The 19,440-nt window shown below is 48.5% G+C and overlaps 1 protein-coding gene across 8 annotated transcripts in view; it reads right to left on the bottom strand.

Moving 5' to 3' along the window:
• The window catches only part of ST3GAL3 (ST3 beta-galactoside alpha-2,3-sialyltransferase 3), a 690,822-nt gene that overhangs the window by 581,951 nt on the left and 89,431 nt on the right, over window positions 1-19,440 (bottom strand). Inside the window, exon 1 of one of the 8 annotated variants that reach the window (XM_077450697.1) lies at window positions 17,762-17,783. The exons of the other annotated variants lie outside the window; for them this stretch is intronic. The gene's annotated coding sequence lies outside the window, so the exon portion shown is untranslated. Of the gene's footprint in view, window positions 1-17,761; window positions 17,784-19,440 lie in introns of those variants that run through there. 8 annotated transcript variants of the gene reach the window in all.

Genomic DNA, 19,440 nt, shown 5'->3' with positions numbered 1-19,440 from the left:
TTCACCTGTGAAATAAAGTACAAAAAAAAACACAACACAGGGAAAAAATATTTTATTGCACAGCTCCGGGGGTCTTCCGTCTTCGGGGGTCTTCTCGCCGGACTCCTCCGCTATCTGTGTGTAGCTCTTTTACTAGCGGAGGAGTCCGGCTTTCTTCCTCCCCGCCGCCGGCCTCTTCTCCCGACTTCGGGGGTCTTGTCCCCCTCTTCGGTTCTTCTGCCGGGCCACCGCGCCTTCTTGTAGCTCTTTTACAGGCGGTGGCCCGGTCTTCTGTCGCCGCTGCCGTCGTCGCCGCCGCCGCCTTCCGTTCTTGTTCTTCTTCTTGTTCTTCTTCTTCTTCTCCAGGAGATGTTGACTCGACGATCTCTCCGGCCGGAATGCCAGAGCCGCGCTGTGCGGTCACTTATATAGTGACAATGGGGCGGTGTCACATGGTATATGTCACATGGGTTGGTCACATGGTGACCCCGCCCCCTTACGATGTCATAGTCCCCATGTGACATCAACCCATGTGACCAACCCATGTGACCAACCCATGTGACATATACCATGTGACACCGCCCCATTGTCACTATATAAGTGACCGCACAGCGCGGCTCTGGCATTCCGGCCGGAGAGATCGTCGAGTCAACATCTCCAGGAGAAGAAGAAGAAGAACAAGAAGAAGAACAAGAACGGAAGGCGGCGGCGGCGACGACGACAGCGGCAGCGGCGACAGAAGACCGGGCCACCGCCTGTAAAAGAGCTACAAGAAGGCGCGGTGGCCCGGCAGAAGAACCGAAGAGGGGGACAAGACCCCCGAAGTCGGGAGAAGAGGCCGGCGGCGGGGAGGAAGAAAGCCGGACTCCTCCGCTAGTAAAAGAGCTACACACAGATAGCGGAGGAGTCCGGCGAGAAGACCCCCGAAGACGGAAGACCCCCGGAGCTGTGCAATAAAATATTTTTTCCCTGTGTTGTGTTTTTTTTTGTACTTTATTTCACAGGTGAATGGGTAGGGGTACATTGTACCCCATACTCATTCACATAGGGTGGGGGGCCGGTATCCGGGGGCCCCCTTCTTAAAGGGGGCTCCCGGATTCCGATAAGCCCCCCGCCCGCAGACCCCGACAACCAACGGCCAGGGTTGTCGGGAAGAGGCCCTTGTCCTCATCAACATGGGGACAAGGTGCTTTGGGGTGGGGGGGCCGCGCGGCCCCCCCTTCCCCAAGGCACCCCCCCATGTTGAGGGCACGCGGCCTGGTACGGCTCAGGAGGGGGGGCGCGCTCGCTCGCCCCCCTTTCCTGGCCGGCCGGGTAGCGTGCTCGGACAAGGGTCTGGTGTGGACTTTGGGGGAACCCCCACGCCGATTTTTTTCGGCGTTGGGGTTCCCCTTTAAGCCCATTCCAGGCGGCGGAGCCCGCGACGTCTCCTTCGCGGGCCCCGCCTACCTGTACACGCGCTCGAAATGGGCGGACTTTCCGAGCGGGAACAGTCCGCTCATTTCGAAAGTACAGCGGACAAGCCCACACACGGGCGGACTGTTCGCTCAAACACAGTTTCAGCGGACAGTTTTTCGGAATTTCCGAAAGACTTTGTCCGTCCAACTGTCCGCTGAAACTGTCCGCTGAAAGCCCACACACGAGCGGACTGTCCGCCCAAACACTGTTCAGCGGACAAGGTTGGGCGAACAGTCCGCCCGTGTGTACGCGGCCTAACATAAGTCGGCCAGACAGTTTGCCCATTGCCCTGTTCAGTGTCAGACACACACCCCGGGGGAAATATGCCCTATCTCCTTATAAAATTTAGTTTGGTTCAGCCCCCAGACTTGGCTGTCACTTTCCACAACAGTTTCAGTTGCAATCTGATGTGTTGACTAATTATGTAACCGCATTATCACGAGAATTAACCCAAATGCATGTCCAGGTGTTTTCTTCCATTCCAGATCCTGAATTAGATACAGGAACACACCAACTACTGCCTGGAGATTGGGGGCTGGTAAAGAAATTTGTGAGAAAACATTCTCTTGAACCCAGATATGATGGTCCATTCCAAGTTTTGCTGACCACAGCCACCTCAGTGGAATTGGCCGGGAAGAACACCTGAATACACACTTCCCACTGCAAGAAAGCTCCACCCCCGAGGACAAGATCCCGCCCACTTCATGACGACCATGCTGCATATCCTTTTTCTGTTTGGTCTAGAGGGGAGGCCCAGGAGGTGTCATCACAAAAAATTATAACATAATTACATTTTGGTACAACTCTTCAGGTACACATGTGACCACCTTTACCTTTGATTACTGTGACATAGTACCTTGTCTGTTTGACTCTTTCATGGCAATGCCATTGGTACAGTGACATCCCTGATGGTAAGGATATATATGTGTGTTTTACAGACAGTTAATGGGGCCAGAATTGTGGTTCCTGGGAGGGACAGTGGGTTGGAACATAGGACCAGATTAGAGGGTATCTGGACCGGTGAATGTGCCCTTGAAAAGGTGATTACGCCCCTCCATATCCTAGCAGAAGATACCCCTGATACATACACTGACCCAGCACACAGTCAGAGGAGGAAGCGAGCAGCTCTCTCCGGAAGCTTTGACCCTCATGTGTACATAGATGCTATAGGAGTTCCAAGGGGGGTCCCTGATGAATTCAAAGCCAGGGATCAGGTAAAAGCTGGTTTTGAGTCTTTGATCCCCATAATAACTGTGAACAAGAATGTAGATTGGATCAATTACATATATTATAACCAACAAAGATTCGTGAATTACACTAAAGATGCCCTCCAGGGAATTGCTGGCCAGTTACCCCCCCCACACTTCCTACATGACATTCCAGAACCGGATGGCCTTAGACATGGTGTTAGCTGAGAAAGGAGGTGTCTGTAAAATGATAGAAAAAACGGGGACCTGTTGCACCTACATTCCTGATAATACCGGCCCAAATGGTAAAATAACTTTAGCTATAAAGAAATTAGAAGATTTGTCATTGGAGTTGAAGAAGAACTCCGGTATTACAGACCCATGGGATCAATATTTTAGCTGGATGAGTGGGTGGCAGAAGGTGCTTGCCCAGATATGGGTAACGGTACTAATAATCCTGGTTCTTTTACCCCCCGATTGTATGCTGTATTCCACCTTTCGTAAAGAAGTTAATGAGCAAGGCTGTAGACAACAGCCCACCTACATTTCTCCACCAAGAAGAAGAGGACCCTCTTATGATGGAGGATGACAAACCCTTCCCTCCTCTACAGTCACTCCCTGTCCAAAATCTCACAATCCTCTAGGGTTATAGGGGTAGATAGCACCTGATTGCCCTTCTCCAGCTGTATCGAGGGGGGTAGTGAACTAGTTGCTGCCCAACTCTACATACAGCCTAAAAGAGTTGCTGAGGAGAATGAGCCAGGTGAGTAGGACCTTTTAGATGAGGGACAGAAGAAAATAGCCATTTTAGGGGGGACTGTTAAGGAATCCAATGTACATAATGATAATCAGAAAATGTCTATTTGCTTATGTATATACATGTTCCTTACTTATTATGTAATATACAGATTGACTTTCTGTTCGGAGCCAAGATGGCGGGTACCCCCCACATCCCACGCGTTAGAGGAATGCATTCGAGATAAGGGAACCAGCTTCAACCAAACTTCAAGCATCAAGTTTCTTCATTTCTCTTGTATTGTAACCAATAAGATGTACCAATTAGACTGACATAGTAATGACGTATCTTTCTGTATAAAATATTAACACCGCCCACCAATAAATCAGTATTTAGAAGTAGCCTGAGCTGAACATATCTCAGAGAGTGTTTACTTCTAATGTGCATGCACATTTATACTTTTTAATTAGGAATAGCAGCAGATAACCAAGAACTAATTTATAGTTCTTATCCATTTCAGTTGAACATAGTAAATGAATTGGCATTGGACTGTGCTATTGGACAATTGGAACATACAACATAGTATGACTGACTACCAGTATGTTCCAGTTGTCTAGTTGTGCCATACTGCCATTAGTTGTTTGTTCATTGTAGTGGTTCTACAGTTTTTTTGCACTTCTTCAATTTAAGAGATCTCCAGTTTTAGTACTGCACACACACATCATACATAGTTTGTTGCTGTTGGGCCAAACTATATCTCTCTCTCCCTAAGCTTTCAGCCCGCTGCATGTGCAAAACTGTATGTCCTGTATCTGTGGCTGTCTACATATTCCAGTACTATACACTATACCACACTGTGTTCCAGATATGGGCGGAGACTTCCAGGAACAGACTAGTCTACATTGCTTGCTGTGATTGCCTGAGCACCGCTGCTGTAGACCAGACTGTAGACTGTGTTCCAGGATGTCTCTGCTCATACCCGGGGGCCGGTGTTCTGCCGTATAATGTCCGGCCATCAAATAGTGTCCGGGCCGTACTGCGCATGCGCAGTACGGAGCAGACGAAGCTTCGGAAAATCTCCGAAGCTGAACGGCGCCTGCGCCATGAGTGGAGGTGGTAGCCCCACCATCCAAGCGGACATAGGGTTGTGAATATTAGAGGGCCCCTCGCGGGCGAGCTTCGCTCGCCATGCTTTGGGCTCGGCCTCGCTGCGCTCGGCTCTTTTTTATTCCTACTCTATGTCCACTTGGATGGTGGGGATAGAACCTGGACTCACGGCGCAGACGCCGTTCATCCTCGGCAATTTTCGTAATCTGTGTTGCTGTGTACTGCGCATGCGCAATACGCAGCAGACACTATCGGATGGAGGACGTTATATGACAAGACACCGGAAAAGAGTGTGGTCTACTGTATGACTATGTATGTAACCCGCAGCTACATACATACACTTTTATCGCACATGCAGCCGCTGGCACCTTAGGGAGAGATAACTGAATTACTACTAGTTCTTCTGGTTTAAAGCGGGATTCCACCCTAAAGTGGAACGTCCACTGATCGGAACCCTCCCCCCCTCCAGTGTCACAATTGGCACCTTTCAGGGGGGAGGGGGGTGGAGATGCCTGTCAAAGACAGGTATTTACACCCACTTCCGGGCATAGACTCCCGTGGGAGTCTATGCCTCTTCCTGTCCTGCCGCGCTGTCTGCTGGGACACACACAGGTCTCAGAGACAGTGCGGACAATTCCTATTGCGCTGCGCGACTCGCGCATGCGCAGTAGGGAACCGGGAAGTGAAGCCGATTCACTTCACTTTCTGATTCCCTCACCTAGAATGGTGACGGCAGCAGCCGAGAGCCGAGCGATCGATCGGCCTCGGCATCGCTGGAACCCGGGACAGGTGAGTGTCCATTTATTAAAAGTCAGCAGCTGTAGTATTTATAGCTGCTGGCTTTTAATATTTTTTTTGTAGGTGGAATCCCTCTTTAAGTTGAAAATTAATAAAGTCTAAGTCTAAGACATTAAGTCTTCTTAGACTTAGTCATTTTATTTTTATATTATTTTATTTCATGTTTTTTTTTTATTTATTTTGTTGTTATGGTTCAATGTGCACTGACTGCAGTCTACACTGCAGGATATGCTGTAGTAATTTATCATTTAATTTTGTATTTTATTTGATTTTATGATTTTATCTTCTGTGTCCACTGTCCAATTTATTTGGGTTGCTTTATTAAAGTACTGTTATTTTACATTACTGGACTATTCTTTTATTCATAAAATTAATGATTCAGTTGAATATGAATACTATAATGAATAATACTATAAGGCAATTTTATATAAATATTTTTTTTTTTTTTTAATATATATAAAAAAAAAGCCAATTTCAGTTTCGGTGCTGTTTCGGTATCGGTTTTTCGGTTTTCGGCCTAGTGTATTTTTCATTTTTTCGGTATCGGTTTCGGCACCAAAAAACCCATTCGGTGCATCCCTACACAGAACAGCTGTATTTATACTGAGAGTACATTACACACAGGTGGACTCTATTTACTAATTAGGTGACTTCTGAAGGCAATTGGTTCCACTAGATTTTAGTTGGCGGTATCAGAGTAAAGGGGACTGAATACAAATGCCCCTCCCCCCCCCCCCCACACGCTTTTCATATATTTATTTGTAAAAAAAAATGTTGAAAACCATTTATAATTTTCCTTCCATTTCACAATTATGTGCCACTTTGTGTTGGTCTATCACATAAAATCCCAATTAAATACATTTAAATTTTTGGTTGTAATATGACAAAATGTGGAAAATTTCAAGGGTATGAATACTTTTTCAAGGCACTGTATATAAACCTCTTAAAAAAAAAAAAAAAAAACTCCCCCTTTTTCAACAACTTCAAAGCAGAAATAAACTCTATCAATCAACATTGGCTATTTTCTCTTTATAAGGGGCACAGACAGCAATAAAAAAAAACTGACAGGGGTTCCAATCTCTCTCCATTCTGTCCAAAATGTAAAAAAAAATAAAAAAAAAAATACATAATTTGCCTTTAGTTATACTTTAACCATTTCACGCTGGTAGGACGTCCAGGGACGGCCTCGGCTTTCGGTGGTTATATCTGAATGATGCCTGAGGCCACAGACATCATTCAGATATCGGCATTTTCAGTCGGCGATTCCCTGCACCATAAGAATGATCATAACGGCTGTTCCGCCGCTTGATCGTTCTTACGGGCGGCGGGAGGGGACCCCCCCCCGCTCCCGCCGCCCTCCGGTGCTTCTACCGACTCCTCACCGCTTCCACCGGTGAGTCGGTCACAGGATCCGCCGGCTCCCGGATGATACCATAGAGATTTCCGGCGGGCCAGATGGTCCCCGGTGTCTCTATGATCGTTCGGAGGCCGGGCGCGATGTTATGACGTCACGCCCGGCCTCTGCACTCAAAATAACGGCGCCAATTTGGCTGGGAAGCCGTTAATCGGTTTTGTTTTGTTTTTATTTTAGGCTTCTCAGCCTAGAAATGAGATATGGGGGTCTTATTGACCCCCCCCAAATCTCACTGTAAATAGATCCGATCGTGCCATATTCCTATTACGAGGGATGTTTACATTCCTTGTAATAGGAATAAAAGTCATCAATTTTTATTTTTATTTTTTGTGTCAAACTAAAAAAAATAAAAGTAAAATTAACAATAAAAAAATAAAAAATTTAAAGCGCCCCTGTCCCCGTGAGCTTGTACGCAGACGTGAACGCATACGCAAGTCCCGCCCACATATGAAAACGGTGTGCAAACCACACATGTGAGGTATCGCCGCGAATGTTAGAGCGAGAGCAATAATTCGAGCCCTAGACCTCCTTTGTAACACAAAACATTTTAAAGCTTTGCCTATGGGGATTTTTAAATACCAAAGTTTGGCGCCATTCCACGAGCGCGTGCAATTTTGAAGCGTGACATGTTGGGTGTCTATTTACTCGGCGTATCTTCATCTATCACATTATGCAAAAAAATTGGGCTAACTTTACTGTTTTTTTTTTTTTTTTTTTAAGCATGAAACTGTTTTTTTTCTAAAAAAAACGCGTTAGAAAAATTGCTGCGCAAAGATCGTGCGAGATAAAGAGTTGCAACAACCGCCATTGTATTCTCTAGGGTCTTTGCTAAAAAACATATATAACGTTTGGGGGGTTCTATGTCATTTTCTAGCATAAAAATGATGATTTTTACATGTAAGAGAGAAATGTCAGAATTGGCCTGGATGCAAAGTAGTTCAAGTGGAAATTCACGCTCTCAATCAGCACTGACTATGTTTAATCCTTATGTTGGTAGCATTACTAGGTAGGAAGGTAGATTATACTTATTTGTTTAAAACTTTTTTTTTTTACATTTCTTCAGCAGCTTCCTTTTTTTTGGCCTAGGCCAAAATGATGTCATAGACCCCAGGAGTCTTCATGGAGGAAGGGGCTTTCTCTCTTTAAAGCGGAGCTCCACCCTAAAGTGGAACTTCCGCTCATTGGAACCCTCCCCCCCTCCGGTGCAACAATTTGCACCTTTCAGGGGGGAGGGGGGGGTGCAGATACCTGTAGGATACAGGTATTTGCACCCACTTCCTGCATAGATAGCCGCAGATTCTGTGGCTATTACGCCACTTCCTGTGGGGACCCCCGCTGTCTGCTGGGAAACACACAGATCCCAGAGACAGTGGGGACCATCCTTATTGCGCAGTAGGGAACCGGGAAGTGAAGATGCAAGGCTTCACTTCCTGATTCCCATACCGAAGATGGCGGCGGCAGCACCCCGAGAGCCGATCGAGAGAACGGCTTTGGGTGCCGACATTGCGGGCGTGCTCAGCGGGTTGTGTTGTGCTCTGCGGCTATTACGCCTTTTCCTGTGGGGACCCCTGCTATCTGCTGGGAAACACACGGGTCCCAGAGACAAAGGGGACCATCCTTATTGTGCAGTGCGACTCGCGCATGCGCAGTAGGGAACCGGGAAGTGAAGCCGCAAAGGCTCCACTTCCTGATTCCCATACCGAAGATGGCGGCGGCAGCACCCCGAGAGCCGATCGAGAGATCGGCTTTGGGTGCCGACATTGCGGGCGTGCTCGGCGGGGTAAGTGTCCTTATTTTAAAAGTCAGCAGCTGCAGTATTTGGGCAGGACTTTTTTCACCGTCCTGCTAGCGCACCGTTCCAGTGTGAAAAGCCCTCCGGCTTTCACACTGGAGTGAAAGGGGCCGGTTTTTTCAGGCGCTACTCTTAGCGCTGTAGCGCCTGAAAACCGCCCCAGTGTAAAAGGGGCCTAAGAGCGGCAAGGATGTGGAATTCCCTTCCACAGTCGGTGGTCTCAGCGGGGGGGGGCATTGATAGTTTCAAGAAACTATTAGATAAATCACCTGAACGACCGCAAAGATACAGAGATATACAATGTAATACTGACATATAATCACACACATGGGTTGGACTTGATGGACTTGTGTGTCTTTTTTTCATCTACTTTGTAATATTTATGTAATCAGGCAACCGGCATTTTCACAAGGGGATCAGCAATGGCAGCCCACCGATTTCTCAGGCTGGATTTTATTGCAATGGCGTGTTCTGTGTATGATTGTGGTTTATTACTTCAGATGTGATTCCTGTTTGGGGAGATTTCATACAAGATGTAAGAATGAAAACACTTTCTGCGGTTATCTGATTGCAGATAATATGGAGCCGACTTCTGCATTTCATCATAAAAAAAAATATATATATATATTATATATATATATATATATATATATATATATATATATATATATATATATATATATATATATATATATATATATACACACACGGAGGAAATATAGAGGAAGACTGACTCTCGCCCACATCGTTCACTCAATCCTCGAGCAGATCTATGAAGAAGCTCTGCAGAAGCCGACACATGCAGAACCACATGCAGAACCGTGCAAGCGGGATCCTCTGCACAAGTTCAAGCTAGAAAAAAATAAAAGAATAATAAAATTTAACCCCTTCCCGCCGAGCGTACGCAGATGTGCGTACTCGGCTTCCGGGGGGTATACCGGGATGATGCCCGCACCTGCAGGCATCATCCCGGTACCGTTTTTCACAGCGGGCGATTGGCTTTCCAGCCATAACAACCGATGCGGCTAAAAGCCGCTCGGCTGTTATGCCGGAGGAGCGGGAGGGGACGTCCCCCCCCCTCCCTCCCGCCGCCTCCCGCCGCTGTTACCGGTGCTCCCGTTCGATCGGGAGCACCGATTCCGTGTCTGATGCCTCCGGCCGCTGGGGAAGAACTGGAACCAGTCTCCTCATAGTAAACACGGAAGCGACGTCATGACGTCACTTCCCGTTTACTCGGCTGCCAATGGCGCCGGTTTTAAAAAAATATACGGTATTCAGAATCGCAGTTTTCGGCGATCTGAATACATTGAAGTGTAAAGGAGGGGTGGGGGGTCTTTTAGACCTCCGATCCCTCCATAAAGAGGACCTGTCACCACCTATTACTGTCACAAGGGATGTTTACATTCCTTGTGACAGCAATAAAAGTGATCAAATTTTATTTTTTTAAAACAATTTAGTCATTTTAAAAATAAATAAAAATAAAAAAATTTTTTTTTAAAGCGCCCGCCGTCCCCGCGAGCTCGCGAAGCAAAGAAAACGCATACGGAAGTCGCGCCCGCGTATGTAAACGGTGTTCAAATCACACATGTGAGGTATTTGTGGTCAATTCACAAGTGCGTGCGATTATAAAGTGTGACATGTTTGGTATCGATTTACTCGGCGTAACTTTATCTTTTTCACATTACGCAAAAAAATTGGGCTAATTTTACTGTTTTTTTATTTTTTTATTTCATGAAAGTGTCCCTTTTCCCAAAAAAGTTGCGTTTAAAACACGGCTGCGCAAATACCGTGTGACATAAAATATTGCAACAATCGCTATTCTCTATAGTCTCTGCTAAAAAAAAATATATATATAAAATATTTGGAGGTTCCAAGTAATTTTCTAGCAAAAAATATGGATTTTAACTTGTAAACACCAAATGCCAAAAATAGGCTTAGTCATGAAAGGGTTAATCTACAAAAAAGGTAAAAATGGAGGTGGTTGAGATCTACATTTGTAAATGTAGGCCGACACTTCCGGGCACCTCGAATAGGTGGCATCTCTAAAGCTGCCCATAGATGGGTAGAATCTCAAAGGCTTCTCAGGAAAAGAAGGTCCTAAGAAAGTCGGTTCATTTTTCAAATAGATTTTTTTTTTTTCACCAGGAACGGCGCGGTGTCAGCGGCGATCCTGGTGAAAAAAAAAAAAATTGGAAGCCGCGGCCTCGCTTAAAAACTCCTGGCCACAGCTCCCCAGGACCATCAAAAAAAAAAAAAACACCTCGATTCGAATAGTGTTTTTTTCCAAATTAAAAAAAAAAAAAAAAATCAAACAATTTTTTTTTTGGTGAAAATTGCCCAGGTCTAATACACGGAATCACTCAGAAATACTCTGAAACACTCCGTTCCCGAGTGTTTCCGAGTTCGGCCGAGCTGTCGCTGAGTATTTTAGAGGCTCTCCAGCGCCCCCAGCCCCCCTCTGGCCACATGCGGTATTGAAGTCAATGAGGAACGAATTATCTTTGTTTCCATTGACTTCTATGGGGAAACTCGCTTTGATATGCGAGTGCTTTATATTACATTCTCCTGGAACGGATTATGCTCGTAATCAAAGGTTCCACTGTATGTGGATCTCTGTTTGGTAAAGTCCATTCATTTCTAAATCAAATGTTAACCACCTCCAGTCTGGGCCTTTTCTGGCACTTTTTGTTCACATGTGACGATCAATGTTTTTTTGTCTAGAAATTTGTTAGAACCAAATCATTTGGTGGAGGGGGGATTATGGTGTGGGGGGAGGGGTGATTATGTTGTGGGGGGTGAGGGGTGATTATGGTGTGGGGGGATTATGGTGTGGGGAGAGGGGGGATTATGGTGTGGGGGGGATTATGGTGTGGGGGGGATTATGGTGTGGGGGGTGAGGGGTGATTATGGTGTGGGGGGGATTATGGTGTGGGGAGAGGGGGGATTATGGTGTGGGGGGGATTATGGTGTGGGGGGTGAGGGGTGATTATGTTGTGGGGGGGTATTATGTTGTGGGGGGGTATTATGGTGTGGGGGGATTATGGTGTGGGGGGGTTATGGTGTGGGGGGAGGGGGGATTATGGTGTGGGGGGTGAGGGGTGATTATGGTGTGGGGGGGAGGGGGGGATTATGGTGTGGGGGGGAGGGGGGGATTATGGTGTGGGGGGGAGGGGGGATTATGGCGCGAGGGGGGGATTATGGTGTGGGGGGTGAGGGGTGATTATGGTGTGGGGGGAGGGGGGATTATGGTGTGGGGGGAGGGGGGATTATGGTGTGGGGGGAGGGGGGATTATGGTGTGGGGTGATTATGTTGTGGGGGGTATTATGGTGTGGGGGGGATTATGGTGTGGGGGGAGGGGGTATTATGGTGTGGGGGGTGAGGGGTGATTATGTTGAGGGGGGGGATTATGGTGTGGGGGAGGGGGGATTATGGGGTGGGGGGGAGGGGGGATTATGGTGTGGGGGGGAGGGGGGATTATGGTGTGGGGGAAGGGGGGGGATTATGGTGTGGGGGGTGAGGGGTGATTATGGTGTGGGGGCAGGGGGGATTATGGTGTGGGGGGAGGGGGGATTATGGTGTGGGGTGATTATGTTGTGGGGGGGTATTATGGTGTGGGGGGGATTATGGTGTGGGGGGGGGTTATGGTGTGGGGGGAGGGGGGATTATGGTGTGGGGGGTGAGGGGTGATTATGTTGTGGGGGGGGGATTATGGTGTGGGGGGGATTATGGTGTGGGGGGAGGGGGGATTATGGCGTGAGGGGGGATTATGGTGTGGGGGAAGGGGGGGATTATGGTGTGGGGGGTGAGGGGTGATTATGGTGTGGGGGGGAGGGGGGGATTATGGTGTGGGGGGGAGGGGGGGATTATGGTGTGGGGGGGAGGGGGGGATTATGGTGTGGGGGGAGGGGGGGATTATGGTGTGGGGGGGAGGGGGGATTATGGCGCGAGGGGGGGATTATGGTGTGGGGGGTGAGGGGTGATTATGGTGTGGGGGGAGGGGGGATTATGGTGTGGGGGGAGGGGGGATTATGGTGTGGGGGGAGGGGGGATTATGGTGTGGGGTGATTATGTTGTGGGGGGTATTATGGTGTGGGGGGGATTATGGTGTGGGGGGAGGGGGTATTATGGTGTGGGGGGTGAGGGGTGATTATGTTGAGGGGGGGGATTATGGTGTGGGGGAGGGGGGATTATGGGGTGGGGGGGAGGGGGGATTATGGTGTGGGGGGGAGGGGGGATTATGGTGTGGGGGAAGGGGGGGATTATGGTGTGGGGGTGAGGGGTGATTATGGTGTGGGGGCAGGGGGGATTATGGTGTGGGGGGAGGGGGGATTATGGTGTGGGGTGATTATGTTGTGGGGGGGTATTATGGTGTGGGGGGGATTATGGTGTGGGGGGGGGTTATGGTGTGGGGGGAGGGGGGATTATGGTGTGGGGGGTGAGGGGTGATTATGTTGTGGGGGGGGGATTATGGTGTGGGGGGGATTATGGTGTGGGGGGAGGGGGGATTATGGCGTGAGGGGGGATTATGGTGTGGGGAAGGGGGATTATGGTGTGGGGGGAGGGGATTATGGTGTGGGGAGGGGGGATTACGGTGGGAGGTTGTATTTTTAGGGGTTGGGCTTAGCCCTTTTTCCAGTTAGGGTTGTACCGATACCAAGCATCATTACTCGTGCAAATGCTCCGATACTTGATCCGATCGATATCTGTTGTATCGGGACAGGCATCCTCAGCGTAAAGTGGGGGGGGTGGGCGGCCTCACAGATGATCGGTGCGGCGGTGGGGGGGAGGGGGGATTATGGTGTGGGGGGGATGATTGGTGCGGCGGTGGGGGGAGGTACGCGCACCGATCTCCCTGTATAGCTTCCAATAAAGCATCCGACAGCCACTTCTCTTCCTCTCCCTCCCGCAACTGTCAGATGCTTTATTGGAAGCTATACAGGGAGATCGGTGCGCGTACCTCCCCCCACCGCTCCCTGTGTCCTCCTCCAGCTTCCTGGGTCCTCCCCCGGCTCCCACGTGTGCTCTTTGCTCTCTCCGGGTCCTCCATCCTTTGGGATGAATTAGAGCGGAGACTGCGAGCCAGGCCTTCTCATCCAACATCAGTGCCTGACCTCACAAATGCCCTTCTGGAAGAACGGTCAAACATTCCCATAGACACACTCCTAAACCTTGTGGACGGCCTTCCCAGAAGAGTTGAAGCTGTTATAGCCGCAAAGGGCGGAGCCAACTCAATATTGAACCTTCCGGGCTAAGACGCCATTAAAGTTCATGCGTGTGTAAAGGCAGGCGTCCCAATACTTAATGTATCAGAGTTTCATCAATAATGGAGACCAACTGATCTGATTCCTCAGTCTGTGCACAGAGTCTACGCCACTGACAATAGCTGTCGGCCGGATGGAGCCCCCAAGCCATAGATTGGAGACCCCCCCCCCCCCCCCCCCGCTCTGTACTATCTGGTGAGCTCAGGAACCGGACAAAATTCCCTCTGCTGAGCGCCTTCCGCCCGACAACCCTCAACTGAAAAACGAAATGAGCCGAGAGGAATTACGTTCAAAGCGGAGGATATAACCAAACAATCGATTCAATTAGCATTAAATCAGGCAGGCCCTCCCTTGCACTACACAGGTTAGTAGTAGCCAGCAGTTTCATAGCCGGTTTACCACTGCGCATGCGTGAGCAGAACGCTGAACTGTTTGAATGGTCCCGTAGCCTCATGGGACCGGTGACATCTCCCAAGAGGTTGCGGGCAGAGGGGGGTGGGCAAACTTTTGGTGGCATCACCTAGGCAAGGGGTGTCAGACTCAATTTCATTGTGGGCCTCATCAGCATTATAGTTGTTGCCTTCAAAGGGCCAGATGTACCTAAAGATTAGATTTCCAGAGCACCCCCCCCCCACCATCACCAGATGTCAAGAGCCCCCCATCCACCCTCCCTTACATCACAGTGCACCCCCCCCCCCATCACCAGATGTCAAGAGCCCCCCATCCACCCTCCCTTACATCACAGTGCACCCCCAACACCAGATGTCGAGCCCCCCCCACCCTCCCTTACATCACAGTGCACCCCCCCCCCACCATCACCAGATGTCAAGAGCCCCCCATCCACCCTCCCTTACATCACAGTGCACCCCCCACCCCCAACACCAGATGTCGAGCCCCCCATCCACCCTCCCTTACATCACAGTGCACCCCCAACACCAGATGTCGAGCCCCCCCCACCCTCCCTTACATCACAGTGCACCCCCCCCCATCACCAGATGTCAAGAGCCCCCCATCCACCCTCCCTTACATCACAGTGCACCCCCCACCCCCAACACCAGATGTCGAGCCCCCCATCCACCCTCCCTTACATCACAGTGCACCCCCAACACCAGATGTCGAGCCCCCCCCACCCTCCCTTACATCACAGTGCACCCCCCCCCCCATCACCAGATGTCAAGAGCCCCCCATCCACCCTCCCTTACATCACAGTGCACCCCCCACCCCCAACACCAGATGTCAAGAGCCCCCCCACCCTCCCTTACATCACAGTGCACCCCCCCATCACCAGATGTCAAGAGCCCCCCATCCACCATTCCTTACATCACAGTGCACCCCCCACCCCCAACACCAGATGTCAAGAGCCCCCCCCCCACCCTCCCTTACATCACAGTGCACCCCCCCCCATCACCAGATGTCGAGCCCCCCATCCACCCTCCCTTACATCACAGTGCACCCCCCCCCCCCATCACCAGATGTCAAGAGCCCCCCATCCACCCTCCCTTACATTACAGTGCACCCCCCATCATCAGATGTCAAGAGTCCCCCCACCCACCCCCCCATCACCAGATGTCGAGCCCCCCCCCACCCCCCCCATCACCAGATGTCAAGAGTCCCCCCCCCCCACCCTCCCTTACATCACAGAGCACCCCCCCATCACCAGATGTCAAGAGCCCCCATCCACCCTCCCTTACATCACAGTGCCCCCCCCCCCAACACCAGATGTCGAGCCCCCCCCACCCTCCCTTACATCACAGTGCACCCCCCACCCCCAACACCAGATGTCGAGCCCCCCCCCCACCCTCCCTTACATCACAGTGCACCCTCCCCATCACCAGATGTCAAGAGTCCCCCCCCCACCCTCCCTTACATCACAGTGCACCCCCCCCCCAATACCAGATGTCGAGCCCCCCCCACCCTCCCTTACATCACAGTGCACCCCCCCATCACCAGATGTCAAGAGTCCCCCCACCCCCCCCATCACCAGATGTCGAGCCCCCCCCACCCTCCCTTACATCACAGTGCACCCCCCCCCCCATCACCAGATGTCAAGAGTCCCCCCCCACCCTCCCTTACATCACAGTGCACCCCCCCCCCCCATCACCAGATTTCAAGAGTCCCCCCCCACCCTCCCTTACATCACAGTGCACCCCCCCCATCACCAGATTTCAAGAGCCCCCCCCCATCACCAGATGTCAAGAGCCCCCCACCCTCCCTTACATTACAGTGCACCCCCCCCCCCCCATCACCAGATGTCAAGAGCCCCCCCCACCCTCCCTTACATCACAGTGCACCCCCCCCCCCCCCATCACCAGATGTCAAGGGTCCCACCCTCCCTTACATCACAGTGCACCCTCTTCACCTTGTGCTGCTGCCAGGAAGAAGCTGGGGGCGGAACAGAGAAGTATAAAGTGCAGGGTCTGGAGGAGGATCAGAGGAGGTCTAGGATAAGTGCAAGGGCCACATGATATGGCGTGGCAGGTCGCATTTGGCCTGCGGGCCTTGTGTTTGACACATGTGGCCTAGGCAATCCGGCCGGACGTGGGAATGGGTACCTACCAAAACTAGGTACCCACTAGAGGAGGAGGAGGAGGAGGTCATAAATCGGAACTTCCCCTATAGGGTGAGGAGTTGTTCACTTGTTCACACTTACGGCCAGGGGCTGCAGTTTTATGGGTCCCTGACTCACCCCCCCCCCCCCCCCCAAACCAAACAGTAGGCAGAGGGGGTTGTACACACGCTGCGGAAAGTGAAGGGATTATTTGCAGCCATGCCAAAAATGATAACACCCCCCCCCCCCCCCCGCCATGGCGAGTGCGGTCCCGATCTCTAAACTATTTCAGGCTCATCTGGAGGCAGCTCCGCCCTCAAGGGTTCATATAAACGACCTGGAGGTTTTTTCTTTTTTTTTTTTAAAGGGTGGTTGAGCTGCGATTTTACTGCCCTTTCTCCAACAGTAGCCCTTATTGTACATATATGATAGACCTGCACGATTCTGCCCAAAATGAGAATCACGATTTTTTTTTTTTTGCTTAGAGTAAAAAGATCACGATTCTCACAACGTAAAATCTTTCACATTATACAAAAAAAAAAAAATGGGCTAATTTTTCTGGTTAGATTTTTTTTTTTTTTTTTAACGAATTTCGGACCATTTTGCTGGCTTAAGACCAGACCACTTTTTGCGATTCAGCACCGCGTCGCTTTAACTGACAATTGCGCGGTCGTGCGACGTGGCTCCCAAACAAAATTGACGTCCTTTTATTTCCACACAAATAGATCTTTCTTTTGGTGGTATTTGACCCCCTCTGCGGTTTTTATTTTTTGCGCTATAAACAAAAAAAGAACGACAATTTAAAAAAAAAAAAAAAACGCATTATTTTTTACTTTTTGCTATAATAAAATATCCCCCCCAAAAAAAAAAAAAAAAAAAAAAAATAATTATATATATATATATATATATATATATATATATATATATATATATATATATATATATATATATATATATATATATATATATATATATATATAAATATAAAACAAAAAAATTTTACAAAAAAAGAACGACAATTTTTGAAAAAAAAAAACCCCATAATTTTTTACTTTTTGCTATAATAAAATAACCCCCCCCCCAAAAAAAAAATTATTATTTTATATATATATATATATATATATATATATATATATATATATATATATATATATATATATATACACACATTTTTTTTATTGTAAAATCTAAAAAAAAATCGATTTGCTGAAAATTTTAATCGATTTGACCTCTCAACTCGATTCAAGATTCAAATCTAACTGTCAGTGGTGCACTTGGTCGCGGCGTAGTGCTGCAGGCTTTGAAAAGATAAAACAGGTGCTGCAGAGGTGATATACTGCCTTCCAGCCGTCTGTCAGCCAACCTCTGAAAAGTGATCCAGCGTAGATCTCTTTTCAGAGGGGAGGCAGTGTCTTGCTGCGAATGTAAACGAGCCCTTGCAGCTTCATATACTGGGACCGCTGGAAACGATAGATCTCACCTCTGTGCAGGAAAGGTCCCAGCAATCTGCAGCTTCAAACCCGACGTCTCAGCATGCCGATCATCTGAGCGCTCTTCATCCTGTCCGATGGGACTTTGCGCCTTGCTGTCACCACATCCTGGGCAGAGTTCCCCCCGGGATCTGCCGCTCTCACACGTCTGACGTCCTGTAGATGTCCTGCACTCAGCGGCACATGTGGTCTGTGACTGGGAACGTTCTGATAGAAGAGGAGCCGACGTGCGGTCAGAGGAAGAGGAAGACTTCCTCCTTGTAGCCCATCTGCCGGGACCGGCTCCAGCACAGTGTACACACAGCAGGCCAGACACGCATGTTTATTCTTCTCAAACTACAGGGGTTTATCCTGCAGGGTAGAGCGGCACCATTCTGGCCAAAATGAGCATTGCATTTTTTTTTTGACTTAGAGTAAAAAGATCACGATTCTCCCAACATTAAAATCTTTCACATCATACAAAAAAATTGGGCTAACTTTTATTTTTTTATTTTTTATTTATTAAAGTAATTTTTTCCCAAAAAATTGCATTTGAAGGTCCGCTGCGCAAATACAGCGTGACATAAAAAATATTGCAACAACCACCATTTTATGCTCTAGAGCGTCTACTAAAAATATATGTAATGTTTGGGGGTTCCAGTAATTTTCTAAAAAAAATAAAAATAAAAATAAAAGATTTTAACTTGGAAACAACAAAGGTCAGAAAAAGGTTTAGTGTTTAACCACTTAAGCCCCGGGACCAGAGCATTTTTTGCGATTCGGCACTGCGTCGATTTAACTGACAATTGCGCGGTCAAACAAAATTGATATCCTTTTTTCCACACAAATAGAGCTTTCTTTTGCCGGTATTTGATCACCTCTGCGGTTTTTATTTTTTGCGCTATAAACAAAAAAAAAATGAATTTTTTTTTTTCAAAATTGTCACTTTTTTTTTTACTTTTTGCTATAATAAATATCCCCCAAAAAATATAAAAAAAACATTTTTTTTCTACAGTTTAGGCCGATAGGTATTCTTCTACATATTTTTGGTAAAAAAATAAAAATAAAAAAAAATAGCAATAAGCATTTTTTGATTGGTTTGTGCAAAAGTTATAGCGTCTACAAAATAGGGGATAGTTTTATTATCAATTTTTTTTTTTGCTAGTAATGGCGGCGATCAGTGATTTTTATCAGGGCCGCGACATTATGGTGGACACATCGAACACTTTTGGCGCAATTTTGGGACCATTCACATTTATACAGCGATCAGTGCAATTAAAAATGCATTGATTACTGTGTAAATGTGACTGTCCGTGAAGGGGTTAACCACTAGGTGGCGCTGTAGGGGTTAAGCGTGTCCTATAGAGTGATTCTAACTGTGGGGAGGGGCTGTGTGTGACACGACACTGATCACCACTCCCGATTACAGGGAGCGGTGATCAGTGTCAGTGTCATTAGGCAGAACGGGGAGACGCTTGTTTACGTCAGCATTTCCCCGTTCTTCCGCTCCGTGAGACGATTTCTGGTATCCCCGTGGACATCGAGTCCGCGGGACCCGCAATCACGCTCACGGAGCTCACGCACGCCTGCGAGCCGCCTCTTAAAGGGCAACGTACAGGTACGTTAATCTGCCGCAATATATCTGCGTGAGGCGGTCGGGAAACGGTTAAACTTTTTTCACTTACACACA

The sequence above is a fragment of the Lithobates pipiens genome, unplaced genomic scaffold, assembly GCF_037356315.1.
Source record: "Lithobates pipiens isolate NorthernLeopardFrog02 unplaced genomic scaffold, aLitPip1_a1.2 Scaffold_23, whole genome shotgun sequence".
In the NCBI taxonomy this organism is placed as follows: domain Eukaryota; kingdom Metazoa; phylum Chordata; class Amphibia; order Anura; family Ranidae; genus Lithobates; species Lithobates pipiens.
Note: the sequence above shows the minus strand (reverse complement) of the source record. Positions and strands in the feature narration are given on the sequence as shown.